This window comes from Microcaecilia unicolor, chromosome 2 (genome assembly GCF_901765095.1).
Source record: "Microcaecilia unicolor chromosome 2, aMicUni1.1, whole genome shotgun sequence".
Classification (NCBI taxonomy): Eukaryota; Metazoa; Chordata; class Amphibia; order Gymnophiona; family Siphonopidae; genus Microcaecilia; species Microcaecilia unicolor.
The window spans coordinates 132,491,984-132,509,266 of NC_044032.1; the positions used below are offsets into that span (position 1 = coordinate 132,491,984).

The window sequence follows — 17,283 nt, forward strand, 5'->3', positions numbered from 1 at the left end:
GCTACACTTAACAGCCTTTCACTTCCAGTGTCTGTCCACACCAGAAGTGAAAGGCTGATAAGCATGGCTTGGTGCCTGGACAGCCCAGGAAGAAGCGTGGCATCAGTGTCTTATAGGTGTCTCCTGCACTGGACTGAGTTTCCTGCTGCCTGCCACTTTTGTGTCTCAGTTGCTGTTGTTTGTGCCAGCTGGCCCCATGACACACCAGTTGAGAAATGGTACCACATTTGTGAATTTGAATGGTGCAGATGTAGCTGTATTCCAAAAGACAGGTGAAATGTTTCCAATTTGCACAGATTAGTTGCCTGGCAATGGGATTCAGTAAGTCATGTAGTTTACTCTGATCTTTACTTAAGTAATCTTTAAGATGCAATCTTATGTGAAATCTTTTTTATTAATATAGTATAACTTCCACATGCTCATAATACACAACCCAACATATATACCCTTCCCCCCTCCCCCAAAATGCAGTACATCACAATAAAGGCAGTAGATAGCTTTGACTCTTATAACCCTCCACTACCATGTGCAACATTTACATCACCCCCCACCATACCCTCTTCTTACCCTCCCTACCCCCCCTATATCTTATGGTCAATTCTCTTTATTGTTCACATAAATTCCCTATATATACCTACGATAATTGCAATTCTTCAACATTTACCCATGTGCCTATGTTATCCCCATCTCCCATTATTCCTCCTCCCCTTATATTCCCTCCCATCCCCTCCCTTCCCTCCCCTCCCTTAGTCTCTCCCTTCTCCTCCCTTATAGTTTACATAGACATGGAATTCAGAATCAAGCTACGAGCTCGTCTCGACAGCGATTGGATATAAGGTTCCCATATTGCCGCAAATTTTTTCTTTCAATTAATTGTACAACGGGCATCTCGCGCTTCGACCACCAACAACCCATGAAATGCATTCCTCCAATTCCAAAAGGAAGGTGCAACCTCTTGTGTCCAATGTTGCAGGATGCACTGCTTCCCTATGATTGTAGCTTTATATATGAGCGAGTATTCTGCCCTTCTAAGTGACCTTCTGCTCCCCGCCATTCCCAATAGTATATCTTTGGACGTTAAGCGAAGCTCTTTACTTAATATGTTCCCACAGTATCTCAGTATCTTATTCCAGAAATCTTTTATATATGGGCATGTCCAAAGCATGTGGAGCAGTGACACATCCATATCGTCACATTTATAGCATTTAGACTCCTCCAGGCATCCGGCATAATATGCCTGTTTGGGGGAAAAGTATGCTCTAGTAATAATTCGAAATTGAATTTCTCTTTGCCTTGCGCTATATATATGCGTGTGTATCTCTCTCAAATTTTGTATTATGTCCCTCCCGAATTTCCACCCCCAACTCTTCCGTCCACCTCCGCCCTATCTCTATATATAAAAGGCACCACCAACGTTCTAAATGAAGCCTCCAGCTGGAAGTGTGAAGGGGGAGAAATATCCGGTTTCTCCATGAGTGTCTGCCCCGCCCTCGCTCTCTCTGTAACACAAACAGTGAAGGAAAACACAGCAAAGCACGAAATCAAATCGCTCTCTCTGTAACAGTGAAGGACTCAGAGGGGGGAGGGGAGAGAGGGCAGAAGCCCTCACTATCTCTGTAACATAGCACAGCAGGAAACTTAACACTGAAGGACTCGACTCCGAGGGGGGAGGGGACAGAGAGCAGAGGGGACACACAGCACAGGGGAAGGGAGAGAGGGCAGGGACACACACACTCCCACATGCACACAGAAGAAAACCTTGCTAGCCCCCGTTTCATTTGCATCAGACACGGGGCTTTTTTACTAGTATCTCCATAATTCCTATGTGGATTCATCACACTTATAGCTCTACACAGCATCGAGACTGTGATTTGCGCTTTCTCCGATGGTAAAAAGAATTGCTCCAGCAATTTGTATACTCCCCTAGAGCAATTATCCCTTTGGACTTGGGTTATATATTTATGAACCTGTAAATACGAATACCAATCCACCTTGCCCCTCCCCACTATATTCCCCATACTAGCCGTTAAGCCCGTAAAAACGGGCGAGTATTGCAGCCCTCCTCTCTCCCCTGGCCTCACCCTGTCCACCGATCCCCCCCCCCCCCATATCCAGCGATCCTCCTCTTTCCCTTGGCCTCCCCCCTCCCCCCATGTCCAGCAACCCTCCTCTGTGCCCTGCTCTCACCCCAAGTCCAGCAACCATGGCCTCTCCCCCCTGCCCTCCTCCCATGTCCAGCTACCCTCATTGCCGCCGCTCCCTCCCCCCTCTGTGCCGGGCCCCCTGCACTCTGCTGCTGCCTGCAGTGCTTCCACACGGAGGTGAGAGGCGCTGTCAGGTCAGTGGAGGGGGGCGGGAGCGGTGGCGGGGAGGGGGGGAGGTTGTTTCGCGCAATGTTCCTTTCCAGGCGGCAGCGTCCAACAATTCGACTCCATTTCCCTCTCTGTTCCGCCCTCTGACGTCATGACGTCTTGACGCGAGAGCAGGACAGAGAGGGAAGTCTGTACTGCGCATTTGCAAGTGAGTACGGTCACTTGCCGTTTATATGTTTGATATTGTGTGTGTGTGTTTGGGTGAGAGAGTGAGTGAGAGAGAAAGTGTTTCTCTCTGGGAAAGAGACAGAGAGCATGAGAGTGAGCTGTCACAGTGGTGGTGGTCAGTGCCTCCTTATATCCATTTTTTTAAAGTGGCAAATGTTTTTTTTTTTTTTGCCTTACCCCATCCCTTCTTATAACACTGTGTGTGTATCTGTGTGTGTGTGAGAGTGAGTGAGGAAGTGTGTTTCTGTAGAAAAATGACAGTGAGTGTGAGAGTGTGCAGCTAGTTCTCCCTGTCAGAGTGGAGTGTTAGTTGCTCCTTTGTTTTTTTTTTTTTTAAGTAGGAAATCAGGGTGTGTTTTTCATTTGTCTGCCCCCACCCCTTCTTCTCATATAGTGTGTGTGTGTGTGTGTGTGTGTGTGTGTGTGTGAGTGCTAGTGAGCTGTTATGACTCCCTGTCTCAGTGGAGGTTCATTGTGTTAGGCAGTTGTTAGAGCTTTTTGAATGTCAGGTCCTTTTGCAATCGTGCCGGTTTTCTCCCCCCCCCCCCCCCGCCCCCGCATACATGTTGTTGTTGTTCTGCCTCTTCTGCTGACTCCCACTGTTCAATGAGCCAAAGGGGTGGGACAGCTATGCCTTTGCTTCAGGCAGAAAAGCAGGGCTCCAGCGTGTGTGTGTGTGTGTGTGCTGCATGTGAATGCACCTCCTTACCTTTTTCTGTGTGGCCGATAACATTTTTGGATCTCTTTTTGTTTTCTGCTGCTGTTCTTTGTTTTGCCTCGCCCATGTCACCGTTCCTGCTGTGTCCTTGCACATCGTGGTTCTCTTCTTTCCTTCCTTAGTTTCTCGTCGCTCAGGTCTCCGCTTTGGCTCCTCCCCGGATTTTAGCGCCTCTGCCCGTTGGTTTTCATCATTCTTGGCTCCTCCCAGTTGCTCCTCCCACAATCGTTGCGCCTCTGCCCATTGGTTTTCATCATTCTTGGCTCCTCCCTGTTGCTCCTCCCACAATCGTTGTGCCTCTGCCCATTGGTTTTCATCATTCTTGGCTCCTCCCTGTTGCTCCTCCCACGATCGTTGCGCCTCTGTCCATTGGTTTTCATCATTCTTGGCTCCTCCCTGTATGTTAGCGCTTCTGCCCATTGCTTATGTTAGTGCAAGTTGCCGCAGTTGCTCCGCCCACGATCATTACGCCTCTGCCCATTGGTTTTAGTTCTCTAATTCGCCGTAGCGGCTCCGCCCATTGACGTTGCGCTTCTGTGCATTGGATAACATTACTGAGCTCGTCGCTGGTGCTCCGCCCAGCTTCATATTGGTTTTTGTTGTTGTTAATCTTAACGCCATGCGAGGGGAGGTTAAACGCATGCGCAGAACGTTCAGGACATGCTCCCTACTGCGCATTTGCGGGTGAGTCGGTCACTTGCCATTTATATGTTTGATTCTCTCTAGTTCTGATCTCTCCCGATTCCTGCAACATATCTGCTACATACACTATCCCACTCTTCGTCCATTCTACCACTCTCCCCTGTACTAATCCTGGACCAAATTTCAAATTTCCGATCAGTGGTAACATATCGGTACAATTTGGATTTTAATATCAATAGTAAATATTGCCATGGAGCAGGAAGTGTGGATGTAGAGGTTGGAATAGTTCTCTCTCTAGATGTTACGATGGTGCCCAGGTTCCTGGCTCTGTCACCTCGGCCCCCGGTGGTCAGACCTGGTAGCTGCTGTGAATTGATGGTTTACCGTTTCCCATGTTCCAGAAGATACTGTATGCTGGTCCGGTCCGGATCTTCCAGCCTTCCAGATTGTTTTGGGAGTTTTTTGGAACTAAGCAGTACCCGTACTTGGTGAACTCCCTTGTATGCTGCCTTTATTAACCACCTGGGAAGGTCTCTAGTTTGCCTTGCAACAGAGGTCCTCTGAGGAGTTTCCTTTTGGTGAGAGTTTGTTGCAGTGCTGCTGTGAAATTTCCTGATTCTGGCTTTGACCCTGCTTGTCCCCTGGTTTATTCTTCTGTCTGCTGCCCGCCCTGACCTGGCTTATTTTCTGATTTATTCTGCTGCTTGCTGCCTGCCTGGAACCCCGGTGTGTTTTCTGGAAGTTTCCTGCTGTTCGCCAGCCGGCTGCTGTTTCCTGCAGTTCTGCCTTCCAGCCCTGTCTGGTAAGTCCTGTCGGCCGCCTGCACTCAGGGCTCAACTCCTGAGGAACGGTGGCTAAGCACAGGTGAAGTTTGGCTGTATTCCTGTCCTGCTTGCTCCAGCTTGAGTTGCCTCGGCTGCAGTCTCTGCCTGGTAGTTCCAGTCCTGAATTTGCTGGTACATCTGTTTTGCTTTGTCTGTGTTTGGGTGATTCTCCTGCCGCCCTGCGGCAGTGGCCCAAGTGCTCACTAACCCCGAGGTTCCGCGAGAGAAGTGACACCAGATCCCAGGGTGTAAACCGTGCCCAATACCCAGTCTTGCAAATGTCTTAACAAGCAAGCCCAGTTGTACCATCTTATATTAGGTAGTCCTAATCCTCCCAATTTCCATCCTCCATAAAGCTTCTCTAATTTAAGCTTGTTTTTTTACCCCCCCCTTCCCCCAGCAAAATCGTGATAGCATTGACCTAAGTTTTTTAAGATCCTTCTGCAAGATGTATAGCGGCAGTTGTCTCAGAACATATAGCCATCTAGGAAAGATTATCATATTGACCAGGCTAATTCTTCCACTCAGAGATAGTAATAAATTCTGCCGTTGTGATAGCTGCTGTCTGGTGTCCTTTAAATAGCCTATCAATATTCTTCTTATACCATACCCTAGTATCTGCTGTCAACCTTATCCCCAAATATATAAAGTGTTCTTCTGCCCATCTTAGGGGAAATTCCCCTACCCACCGATTTCAAAGCATTGAGTTAGTGGGTAATCTTTCTGACTTTTGGGTATTTAGTTTAAACCCTGAAAACGCCCCATATTCTTCAAAACTATCCATTAATACAGGGAGAGATTGGCATGGGTTAGTTAGATGGACCAGTATATCATCTGCAAATGCTGATATCTTAAATTCCCATTTTCCCATCCGAATCCCTGCGATCTCCATGTTCCCCATAGTCTCCCGGATCAGCGGATCAAAGGTCAAAGCAAACAATAGAGGGGACATTGGACATCCCTGACATGTTCCCCTACTTATTGGGAATGTTTGTGTATGTGCACTATTGACCCATACCCTTGCTATTGGTCTATTGTACAGTGTGTGCACTGCCTTTAAAAAAAAACCCTCCAAACCCATAACTACGTAGTGTTTGGAACAGAAAGTCCCACTGCACCCTGTCAAATGCCTTTTTGGCATCGAAGCTTATTAGCAAAGAGTCCTGTTACTTGTTACGCACCCACTCTAACGATGCTAAGATCATTTGATCTATTTTTGACTATTTGTCTACCTTTAATGAACTCCACCAGAGGCCCCGCTATTAACTCTGGTAACACTCCTGCTAAGCACTGGGCCATGATCCCTGCAAATAGTTTAGTTTCATAGTTGATTAACGATATAGGTCTGTACGACTTTGGCTTAGTCAGGTCTTTTTGCTGCTTAAGGAATACCATTATATCTGCTATTTTTAATGATGACGGCAGCTCACCTGCTTCCACGGAGGTATTAAAGAATTCCACCAGAGTCTGTGCTATATCTACCTCTAGTAATTTATAGAATTCTGCCCTATACCCGTCTGGGCCCAGTGCTTTATCTAATGCACTCCTCTTTATCTCCCTTCTTATTTCTTCCATGTTTATGGGTTTGTTCAGTTTCACTCTTTGTTGCTCTGATACCTTTGGCATCTCTAGATTACTGAGATACTTCTCTGGATCTAACTCATCCCCTGAGTCCACCTCATATAGTTTCCTATAATATTCTTGAAAAATCCGCTGGATCTCTTCATCAGTGTGTATCAAGCTTCCTGATGGCTGTCGCAATGCCAGTACTCTTTGTAGGCCCGTCTTTTGTCTCACCCTTCAGGCCAGGAGTCTACCCTGCTTATCCCCATATCTATAGAGTTGATATCTATAATATTCTGCCGATTTAGTTGCCCTTTGGTGAAGCAGTTCATTAAGAGCTGCTTGAGTGGCCAGAAGTCTCTCTCGAGTTTGTTTTGTGGAGGTATTATCATATACTCGCCAATTGTTTCCCCAGCCTAATTATATCTTTGTCTCTTCGTTTCTTTTTTCGGCTGTAATACGCAATAATCTCCCCCCTCATTATGGCTTTCGCTGCCTCCCAGTAAAGAGTTATATTATGACTATGTATCCCATTATGGGCCTTATACTCCATCCATTTATCCCTTAAGAATACTACAAATTCTGGATCATAATATAATTCTGGGGGAAATCTCCACCTTCTCTGTATATTCCTCGACTCCCGCTCTTTCAATTCTATAAATATGGCCGCATAATCTGATATTATTGTTGGATCTATATCCATTGCCTGGACCCTAGCTAGGCTTCCCTCATCTACCAATATATAATCTATATGGGCTTGAGTATGATGGGCTCGTGAATAATGGGTATAATCTCTAACCTCCGGGTTTAACACCCTCCACACGTCCACCAACCCCAACATCTCACACATCAGCGGTATTCCTTTTGTAATATCGGTGGACATTCCATGCCTATTGTGGGATCTGTCTAAGGCTGGGTCCGCCACTATATTAAAGTTTCCTCCTATGATCATCTCCTTATGATTAATTGATTGTAACTTATTTATAATATTGCTATAAAATTGCTTATTATAGATATTAGGGGCATACACATTCCCAAGGAGGAAAGACGTTCCATTTATCAATACCCTGGCTACAATATATCTCCCTTTGGGATCAACATATACATGTTGTTTTTCTACCAGTAGAGATTTGTGAAATAAGATCACCACCCCTGCCTTTTTCCACACTGCTGGGTCCTCTATCATGTTACCCACCCACCAAGTTTGTAGTTTCTTATGTTCTAATGAAGATAAGTGTGTTTCTTGTAACATAGCTATCGAGGCCCCTTTCTTCTGTAAATTATGCAGTATTTTCTTTCTTTTAATGGGCGATGAAATACCTCCCACATTCCAAGAATTTATTTTCTGTCCCATTACCTTATTACCTCCCATATTCTAATTCTTAGCAGAGTATACATCATCACCAAGTGAGCATGTTGTCCTAGCCCCAAGATCCCCGCATCTACATGTGAATTGCACCTTCTTCTTCTTCCAATCACTCCCCTAATCTGCACACTGTCATTCATCCTCCATTTCTGCTTCCTTACCCTATAGCATTCACCCATCCTCCGCTTCCCCCTCCCCTCCATTTCCCCCCTACCCCCTCCTCCCACCCTACCCCTTTCCCTTCCCCTATGTTCCCCCCTGTTCTTTCCCCTTTCTCCATCAGAGCAAGTCATTCGGTCGCCCACGCCTCCTCCCCCTTAATGCCTTTTCCAGAATCACCCATAACAAGTTCCTGCACTGTGTTATTATATGGACCCCCTCTGTCCCATTCCTTTACCGACTAACACAATATCTTATTCTTCTAATACAACATACTGTTAATAAACCTTGATTCATGAGTTCCTTTCCCTCATCTCTTTCCCCCCTCATTCTCCCCTACATCAGTGACTCCCACTACACCTTTTCTGAAAGTCCAGTGGTCAGTGCCTTTCTATCCAGTCCTTTTACCTAAACTGTAATTCCGGCTTGCTCTCTTCTCATCTTGTCTCCATATTCATTTGCTGCATATAGACTTTAGCTTCAGTCACCTGTTCAAAATGTTTGGTTGTACCATTGACCATTATCTTCAGTTTAGCCGGGTATAATAGTGCAAAGCGGATCTTTTTCTTGAATAGTTCTGTACATATCGGCGAAAAGGCCTTCCTTAGTTGCTGCACATGTTGAGAATAGTCCTGGAAGCACAGTATATTGTGTCCCTGGTATGTAAACTGGCGCCCTTTCCGTGTCTCCTTCAAGATTTGTTGCTTATGTCGAAAGTTCAGGCTTTTGAAAATTACAACTCTTGGTCGATTCGCTGTTGCTTTAATCGGTCCGATCTTTCCACACAAAAGTGCTGTAACTGGTCTCCGAGCTGCAGCATGCACGGAATCCACTCTTCTAAAAATGATGGTAAATCTTTATCCAGTAGTGTCTCCGGAAGTCCCACCAAACGCAGATTATTCCTTCTACTGCGGTTCTCCAGATCATCCACTTTCGCCTCTAAATCCACCACCTTTTGCTGCTGTTTCGAGTGTGACTCCTTCAGCACCACTGTGCTATCCTCTAAATCTGAAGTGCGCTGCAGTCCTGAATCCAACTCCAGACAGATACTATCGATTCGTTCATGTGCCTCCTTGGCTCTATCATAGATTTGCTGTAGTTTTTTATCCAGTGCTGCTTCCACCGCCGCTGTCACTTCAGCTGTTATTTCTGCTACCTACGCCGAGCCAACAGTAGTCTCTCCTGGGGGGCGTGATTCAGCCATTTTGTTTTCAGACGGCCTCGGCTTCTCCCGGTCTTTCCTCGCCGTTTTCATCATCATTTCTCCGCTTATTCTCTATCTTTTTGATTCCTCGCTGGGTTGATCACCTCCTCTGCTAACCCATCCAATTTCTCATGATTCCTTCCTTATTTCACTGATATTTCGCCGATTTGGAGAAGGCGCGCATGGAGCTCTGCTTTTCAGCGTCTGCCCCGTATCATGGCGGCACATGACCTCGATGCAACAATCTTAAAAAAAAAAATTAAGTCAAAGGTCAACAGAAGGTCTAGTACAAAGATTGTTTTGGACACCATCAGCACTTCCTTCCTGAAAACTTGCAGCATTGGACACTCAGTATGTTTGTCAGGATACCTAAAGCTTGATCACAATGCCAGTATTTACTGTTTGCTACAAAACCAACTTTATATTTCTTCAGAGGGGTCCACGTGGTTCTGTAGCAAATAAAAAAAAAAAAAATAGGGACCGAGCTACACTAGTGGACCTGGAAGGCCTGTTAACCTTCCACCAAAATATTTGTTGTTTGGGCATCCTTCTACCATGCCTTCAATATAACTGTGTTCCGTGGATGATAGTAAACTTTCAGCCTTTAATCTATGGCTGAAGCTGATGGGCCAGCTATATGTAACAGTTGATGAAACTCCTGGATATCCATTTCAGGCAAAACTCCTTATAATTAGAGGTACTTTGATTAATGCAGTGGGTCAACTGCAGTCAGTTGAAGTAATGTGCGGCCAGAAATTCGTATGATGTACAAAGTGCTGGGAAAGTAAGGAGCTTACCATTTTTCACTACTTATTCAGGAACCATTTGTTCCAATCCTGCCATTTGGACCAAGAGACTCGCCTCTTGTTCAATCTATACAGCAGATTATGCCATAACAACGGCATTAATGATTGGCTCTAAGAAACTTCAGAATAGGCATTCAGTGCACTGATAGCCTGTTGGATGGCATAGATAAATAAGCAAATGCATCCTAGGGAGCATACATAAGTGGAAGGAATAATTGGACAATGTCGATATCGAATATTTTTATTCCTGATTAAATCAGTGACAACGTATCAGAAAAGACTGAGAAGATAACAAACTCGTATGATCAACAAAATGTTTCAGCACACCATGTGCAGGTTTTTGATGTTATATGATATACATTTGATATTGTTGGAGAATCAGAAATATGTAGTATCTTGGGTGCTTTGAAACCCACAATAACAATACAAAATGTGTGCAGTCCACAAGTAATTAGTGGTAGGGATGACGATATTGCACCTGCCTTAATTTATACAGTAATTATTTCACTGCAGTCAGATAAAATGCCTGACTCTCTTAAGACAGCAACTGTTTGACCATTACTGAAGAATGGTACTACAGACTCTGAAGTCTGTGTTTGTTGCTGTCCTATATCAACATTTCCAATTCTAACATGTTTGAGCATTCGGTTTTGGTCTAGTTAAAAGATTTTCTAGACATGTCTGTCATTCTTGATTCTTTTCAGTATAGGTTCTATAAGGTCCATAGTATGGAATTCCTATTGATTTCTCCTTCAGATGTGTTTTGGCAAGAAGTAGATTAGTGGTTCTCTATTTTAATTTTAGTGTTGTTAGATATTTGATCTGAATTTTTTTTAGTGTTGTTAAATATTTCATCTGATTTTTAACACTATAAACCACCAAATTTTGTTAGCGCTTATAATTTGGTGTTATTTGTCACTAATTTGGAATTGCATGTACATCTTGCTGTGAGCTATTCTATAACAGTGTGTGCCCAAATCCTATATTGTACAACCCAAAAGGGTGCATGGCAATGGGAGGAGCATTGGCAGGTCAGGGACATTCCTAAAATTTGCCCGCAGTGTTATAAAATAGCAGGGATGTGCACCTAAATTGAGTGCCAAGAATTACACCTCGTTTCAGCAGGCTTAAGTCCTGGTGCCCAATGGGCACTTTGAGTGCCCATTAGAGAATAGCGCTGAGCGTTGATTATTAAGTTCCATTTTCTGATTCTAACTCAATATACATTCAAGGTTGTTTTGCTGGAACTATCTCCAGTGAAGTTAGTGAAAAGGGTTAGGACTCAAAAGTCAGTCTGTTTGTCAAGCTCTGCTTCTCAGGAAACAGTTGGCTAGGGAAATTATATTAGATTTTGGTTTAATGAACATTCATAGGTTCTTTTTTAAGCCTGGTTGTTTAGCAATCTTTCCCAGGATTAAATTTATGAATTGATGAACTGTTGAAACAATGATGGAGTGGTGGTCAGACTCCCAACTGGGCTAGAGTTGGGAGAGAGGGGAGAACATGGAGAGTACAGGGATTTGTTGACTAGTTTGCTATTATAATAGTTTTATGAAGATGTTTGAGATCCATGTTCTACGTAAAAGGTTGGGTTTGGGGTGGAAGGAGAGGAGCGCTAGGTTGGATTATTTGTAGGTATTGTTCCTTATAATTGTAATGGCCTGATTTATTCAGTTTATAGTGTGAGCAAGGAGATTATATTAAGAGGGTACATTTTAAATATTTCTGATTATTTTTATTTTTATGTTGTACTTTGCATAAAGTACTTTCTATTTTAGGGGCCCTTTACTAAAGGGTTGCCACGCGGCAGTGGGCTTGCCACGCAGCAATCCAGCCCTACTCCCAACCTTAGGAGGGTGCCGGTGGTAGTGATGCCCCCAGCATATGCCATTTCCAGTGCTTCTGGAAGTTAGCTGTAATTTTTACCACTTGAGGTTACCCAGCGGTCAGGCAGCACCGCACACTGTCCAGGTTACTGCTGGGTTAGCTTGGGGCTTCCCTAGAAATGGCTGTGCATCAAGTGTTTACTTACTGCATGGCCATTACTTTTTTGGGGCTTTTTACCCGCTGCGGTAAAAGGGGCCTCAGCGCACGGCAAATCCACACGCCAATGCCACCGCAAGGCCCCTTTTACCGCAGCTTGGAAAAACATAAGAAAATAACATGAGTAGCCATACTGGGTCAGACCGATGGTCCATCTAGCCCAGTATCCTTTCCAAACAGTGGCCAAGCCAGGTCACAAGTACCTAGCAGAAACCCTAATTGTAGCAACACTTTGTACTACAAATCCCAGGGCAAGTTGCTCCCCATGTCTATCTCAATAGCAGACTATAGACTTTTCCTCCAGGAATTTGTCCGAACCTTTTTTAAACCCAGATACGCTAAGCGCTGTTACCACCTCCTCCAGCAAAGAGTTCCAGAGCTTAACTATTCATTGAGTGAAAAAATATTTCCTCCTATTTGTTTTAAAAAGTATTTCCATGTAACTTCCTTGAGTGTCCCCTAGTCTTTATACTTCTGGAACAAGTAAAAAATCGATTTACTTCTACTTGTAGAAGGCCGACAGTCGCTCAAAAGCGCATGGTTCGGGATAAGGTATCTTTCAAAGATATCACCAAAACAGGGAAGATAGGGTATCCTGATAGTGAGGTTGCAAAAGAGACAGTACTAGATCAGGTGTCCCTAAATAAAAATAAAAATCAGACAAAACATTGCAAATTAGTTCCGTCAAGTACTAAGCATGATGTAAATAGGAGCAACAAACACAGTTTGAAATGTCTATATGTGAATGCCAGGAGCCTAAGAAATAAGATGGGAGAGTTAGAATATATTGCACTAGATGAAAAAAATAGATATAATAGTCATCTCTGAGACCTGGTGGAAGGAGGATAACCAGTGGGACAATGTCATACCGGGGTACAAATTATATCGTAGTGATAGGGTGGATCGAATTGGTGGAGGGGTAGCATTGTATATTAACGAGAGCCTTGAATCAAATAGATTAAAAATTCTGCAGGAAACAAAACTCTTCTTGGAATTGCTGTGGATTGAAATTCCATGTATAAAGGAGAAAAGGATAATGATAGGAGTGTACTACCGTCCGCCTGGCCAGGATGAACAGACGGATGCAGAAATGTTAAAGGAAATTAGGGACACAAACAAACTGGGCAACACAATAATAATGGGTGATTTCAATTACCCCGATATTAACATCGGGATACGGTAGGGAGGTAAAATTCCTTGATGAAATCAAGGACAGTTGTATGGAGCAGCTGGTACAGAAGCCGATGAGAGAAGGAAAAATTCTAGACCCAGTCCTTAGTGGAGCGCATGATCTGGTGCGGGAGATAATGGTGCTGGGGCCGCTTGATAACAGTGATCATAATATGATCGGATTTGATACTAGCTTTGAAGTAAGTATACATAGGAAATCAAATACGTTAGCGTTTAACTTTAAAAAAGGAGACTATGATAAAATGATAAGAACGGTGAAAAGAAAACTTAGAGGAGCGACTGCGAGGGTCAAAAATTTACATCAGGCATGGATGCTGTTCAAAAATACCATCCTGGAAGCCCAGGCCAAATATATTCCGCGTATTAAAAAAGGAGGACAGAAGACCAAATGACAGCCGGTGAGGTTAAAAAGTGAGGCGAAGGAAGAGCTAAAAGAAAATCCTTCAGAAAATGGAAGAAGGAACTGACTGAAAATAATAAGAAACAGCATAAGGAATGTCAAGTCAAATGCAAAGCGCTGATAAGGAAGGCTAAGAGGGACTTTGAAAACAAGATTGCGTTGGAGGCAAAAACACATAGTAAAAATCTTTTTTAGGTATATTAAAAGCAGGAAGTCGGCAAAAGAATCGGTTGAACCGCTAGATGACCGAGGAGTAAAAGGGGCGATCAGGGAATACAAAGCCATAGCAGAGAGATTAAATGAATTCTTTGCTTCGATCTTCACCGAGGAAAATTTGGGTGGGATACTGGTGCCAGAAATGGTATTTGAAGCTGACGAGTCGGAGAAACTTAATGAATTGTCTGTAAACCTGGAGGATGTAATGAGGCAGTTCTACAAACTGAAGAGTAGCAAATCTCCTGGACTGGATGGTATTCATCCCAGAGTACTGATAGAACTGAAAAATGAGCTTGCGGAGCTATTGTTAGTAATATGTAATTTATCCTTAAAATCGAGCGTGGTACCGGAAGTTTGGAGGGTGGCCAATGTAACGCTGATTTTTTAAAAAAAGGTTCCAGAGGAGATCCGGGAAATTATAGACCGGTGAGTCTGACGTCGGTGCCAGGCAAAATGGTAGAGACTATTATTAAGAACAAAATTACAGAGCACATCCAAGGACATGGATTACTGAGACCAAGTCAGCATGGATTTAGTGAAGCGAAAACTTGCCTCACCAATCTACTACATTTCTTTGAAGGGGTGAACAAACATGTGGATAAAGGTGAGCCGGTTGATATTGTGTATCTGGATTTTCAGAAGGCGTTTGACAAAGTACCTCATGAAAGACTACAGAGGAAATTGGAGAGTCATGGGATAGGAGGTAGTGTTCTATTGTGGATTAAAAACTGGTTAAAAGATAGAAAACAGAGAGTAGAGTTAAATGGTCAGTATTTTCAATGGAGAAGGGTAGTTAGTGCGGTTCCCCATGGGTCTGTGCTGGGACCGCTGCTTTTTAACATATTTATAAATGACCTTGAGATGGGAGTAACTAGTGAGGTAATTAAATTTGCTGATGACAAAGTTATTCAAAGTCGGTAAATCGCGGGAGGATTGTGAAAAATTACAAGAGGACCTTTCGAGACTGGGAGACTGGGCGTTTAAATGGCAGATGATGTTTAATGTGAGCAAGTGCAAAGTGATGCATGTGAGAAAAGTTCCACGTCATGGACCAAGAAAAGGATCTAGGTGTTGTCGTTGATGATACGTTGATACCTTCTGCTCAGTGTGCTGCTGCGGCTAAGAAAGCAAATAGAATGTTGGGTATTATTAGGAAAGGAATGGAAAACAAAAACGAGGATGTTATAATGCCTTTGTATTGTTCCATGGTGTGAACGCACCTCGAATATTGTGTTCAATTCTGGTCACCGCATCTCAAAAAGATATAGTGGAATTAGAAAAGGTGCAGAGAAGGGTGACAAAAATGATAAAGAGGATGGGACGACTTCCCTATGAGGAAAGGCTAAAGCGGCTAGGGCTCTTCAGCTTGGAGAAAAGATGGCTGAGGGTAGATATGATAGAGGTCTATCAAATAATGAGTGGAGTTGAACGGGTAGATGTGAAGCGTCTGTTTACGCTTTCCAGAAATACTAGGACTAGGAGGCATGCGATGAAGCTACAATGTAGTAAATTTAAAACGATTCGGAAAATATATTTCTTTACTCAACGTGTAATTAAACTCTGGAATTCGTTGCCAGAAAATGTGGTAAAGGTGGTTAGCTTAGCGGAGTTTTAAAAAGGTTTGGACGGCTTCCTACAGGGAAAAGTCCATAGACCATTATTAAATGGACTTGGGGAAAATCCACTATTTCTGGGATAAGAATTATAAAATGTTTTATACTTTTTTGTCATCTTGCCAGGTATTTGTGACCTGGATTGGCCACTGTTGAAAACAGGATGCTGGGCTTGATGGACCTTTGGTCTTTCCCAGTATGGCAATACTTATGTACTTATGTACCACTCAGGATTTTGTAGACCTCAATCATATCTCCCTTCAGCCATGTCTTTTCCAAGCTGAAGAGCCCTAACCTCTTTAGCCTTTCCTCATACGAGAGGAGTTCCATCCCCTTTATCATTTTGAACCTTTTCTAATTCCACTATATCTTTTTTGAGATATGGTGCCAGAATTGAACGCAATACTCAAGGTGCAGATGCACCATGGAGCAATACAAAGGCATTATATATTTTTGGTCTTATTCACATCCCTTTCCTAAATAATTCAGAGCATCCTGTTTTCTTTTTTGTCTGCCGTCACACACTGAGCAGAAGATTTCAGCGTATTATCTACAATGACACCCAGATCTTTTTCTTGAGCGCTGACCCCCAAAGTGTACCCTAACATCAGGTAACTGTGATTCAGATTATTCTTTCCAATGTGCATCACCTTGCCTTTGTCCACATTAAATTTCACCTGCCATTTGGATTCCCAGTTTTCCAATTTCCTGAGGTCTTCCTGCAATATTTCACAGTCCACACGTGTTTTAACAAACTTGAATAGTTTTATATCATCTACAAATTTGATCACCTCACTCATCACTCTGATTTCCATATCATTTATAAATATGTTAAGTAGTACTGGTCCCAGTACAGATACCCGCGGCACTCCGCTGTTCACTCTCCTCCTTTGAGAGAAATGACCATTTCCATATCATCAAGCTGATCAATCCATAGACTGGTGGGTTGTGTCCATCTACCAGCAGGTGGAGATAGAGAGCAAACTTTTGCCTCCCTATATGTGGTCATGTGCTGCCGGAAACTCCTCAGTATGTTCTCTATCTCAGCAGGTGGTGGTCACACACAGCAGCAGCTCTGGCTAGGCCTCCAAGCCTAATTTTTAGGTTTTGTTGAGGCCTGGGGTTGAGGGCTCTTTTGAGCAAGTGCAAACCTGGTGGTGCCAGGTCCCTCCTTTTCTCCCCCCTCCCGCTGGCTCCGTTTAAAAAAAAAAAAAAAAAAATTTTAAACGTCTTTAAAGGCGTTTAATTCGACGTTTCTTTAAACGTTTATTGCAGCTACTCACTGGGACACCAGTTCGTTACAGCTCGGAGCGGCAAGCAGGTAATTTTACCTTTTTATAGCGGGCAGGGGGTTCCCCGATTCTTCTCCTCGTGGCAATGGCGTCGGAGGGCGAGGGCGCAAAGGGTCGCTCCCCGGATCACTGGAGCGCTGCTAGAGGGGATGCGGGGGTTTTACAACCTGATTCGCCCTTGATGGGTGATAGTTTAGTGACCGATGAATGTCCCGGTCGTTCCTCCGGCGTGGCGGTTTTTTCCCGCCATAAACGCCCATCCCCCGCTCCTCGCCTCCACCATCTTGGCCGGCCACGCGGCTCGGACGGCTTCTTCGTGGGCCGCCCTTGAGGTTGGAGACATTAATGCCATGAACGCCCTTAATTTGGGCGACGGCACAAAAGCGGCTAAAGTTAAGCGCCGTTCTTCCCGCGCGGCTCCTTCACGGAGTTTCGCGCCGGACGCCATTTTGGATGCGCAGCATGTCTCTCCCCCGCTATTGCGAGCGCCGGTTGAGAGTGCGTCTAGGGCTGTTGCCCAGGCTGCGGAAGTGCACAGTCTGGGGGGTTTCTCCCCCGAGTTTGTTTTGCTGCTGCATCAGGCTTTCCTCATGCAAAACGCTGCCCCTGCTCCCTCTTCTGATAAAGAGGTTGAGGTTCCCAGAGGTAAACGCCCTCGGGTTGATTTCCAGGCCTTGGAGGACTTTTGTCTCCTCCGATGTAGATG

The 17,283-nt window shown here is 44.2% G+C and overlaps 1 protein-coding gene across 1 annotated transcript in view; it reads left to right on the forward strand.

Annotated features, from left to right (window-relative positions):
* RASGRF2 (Ras protein specific guanine nucleotide releasing factor 2) overlaps positions 1-17,283 on the forward strand; it is an 839,627-nt gene that overhangs the window by 420,815 nt on the left and 401,529 nt on the right. The gene's annotated exons all lie outside the window — the stretch shown is intronic.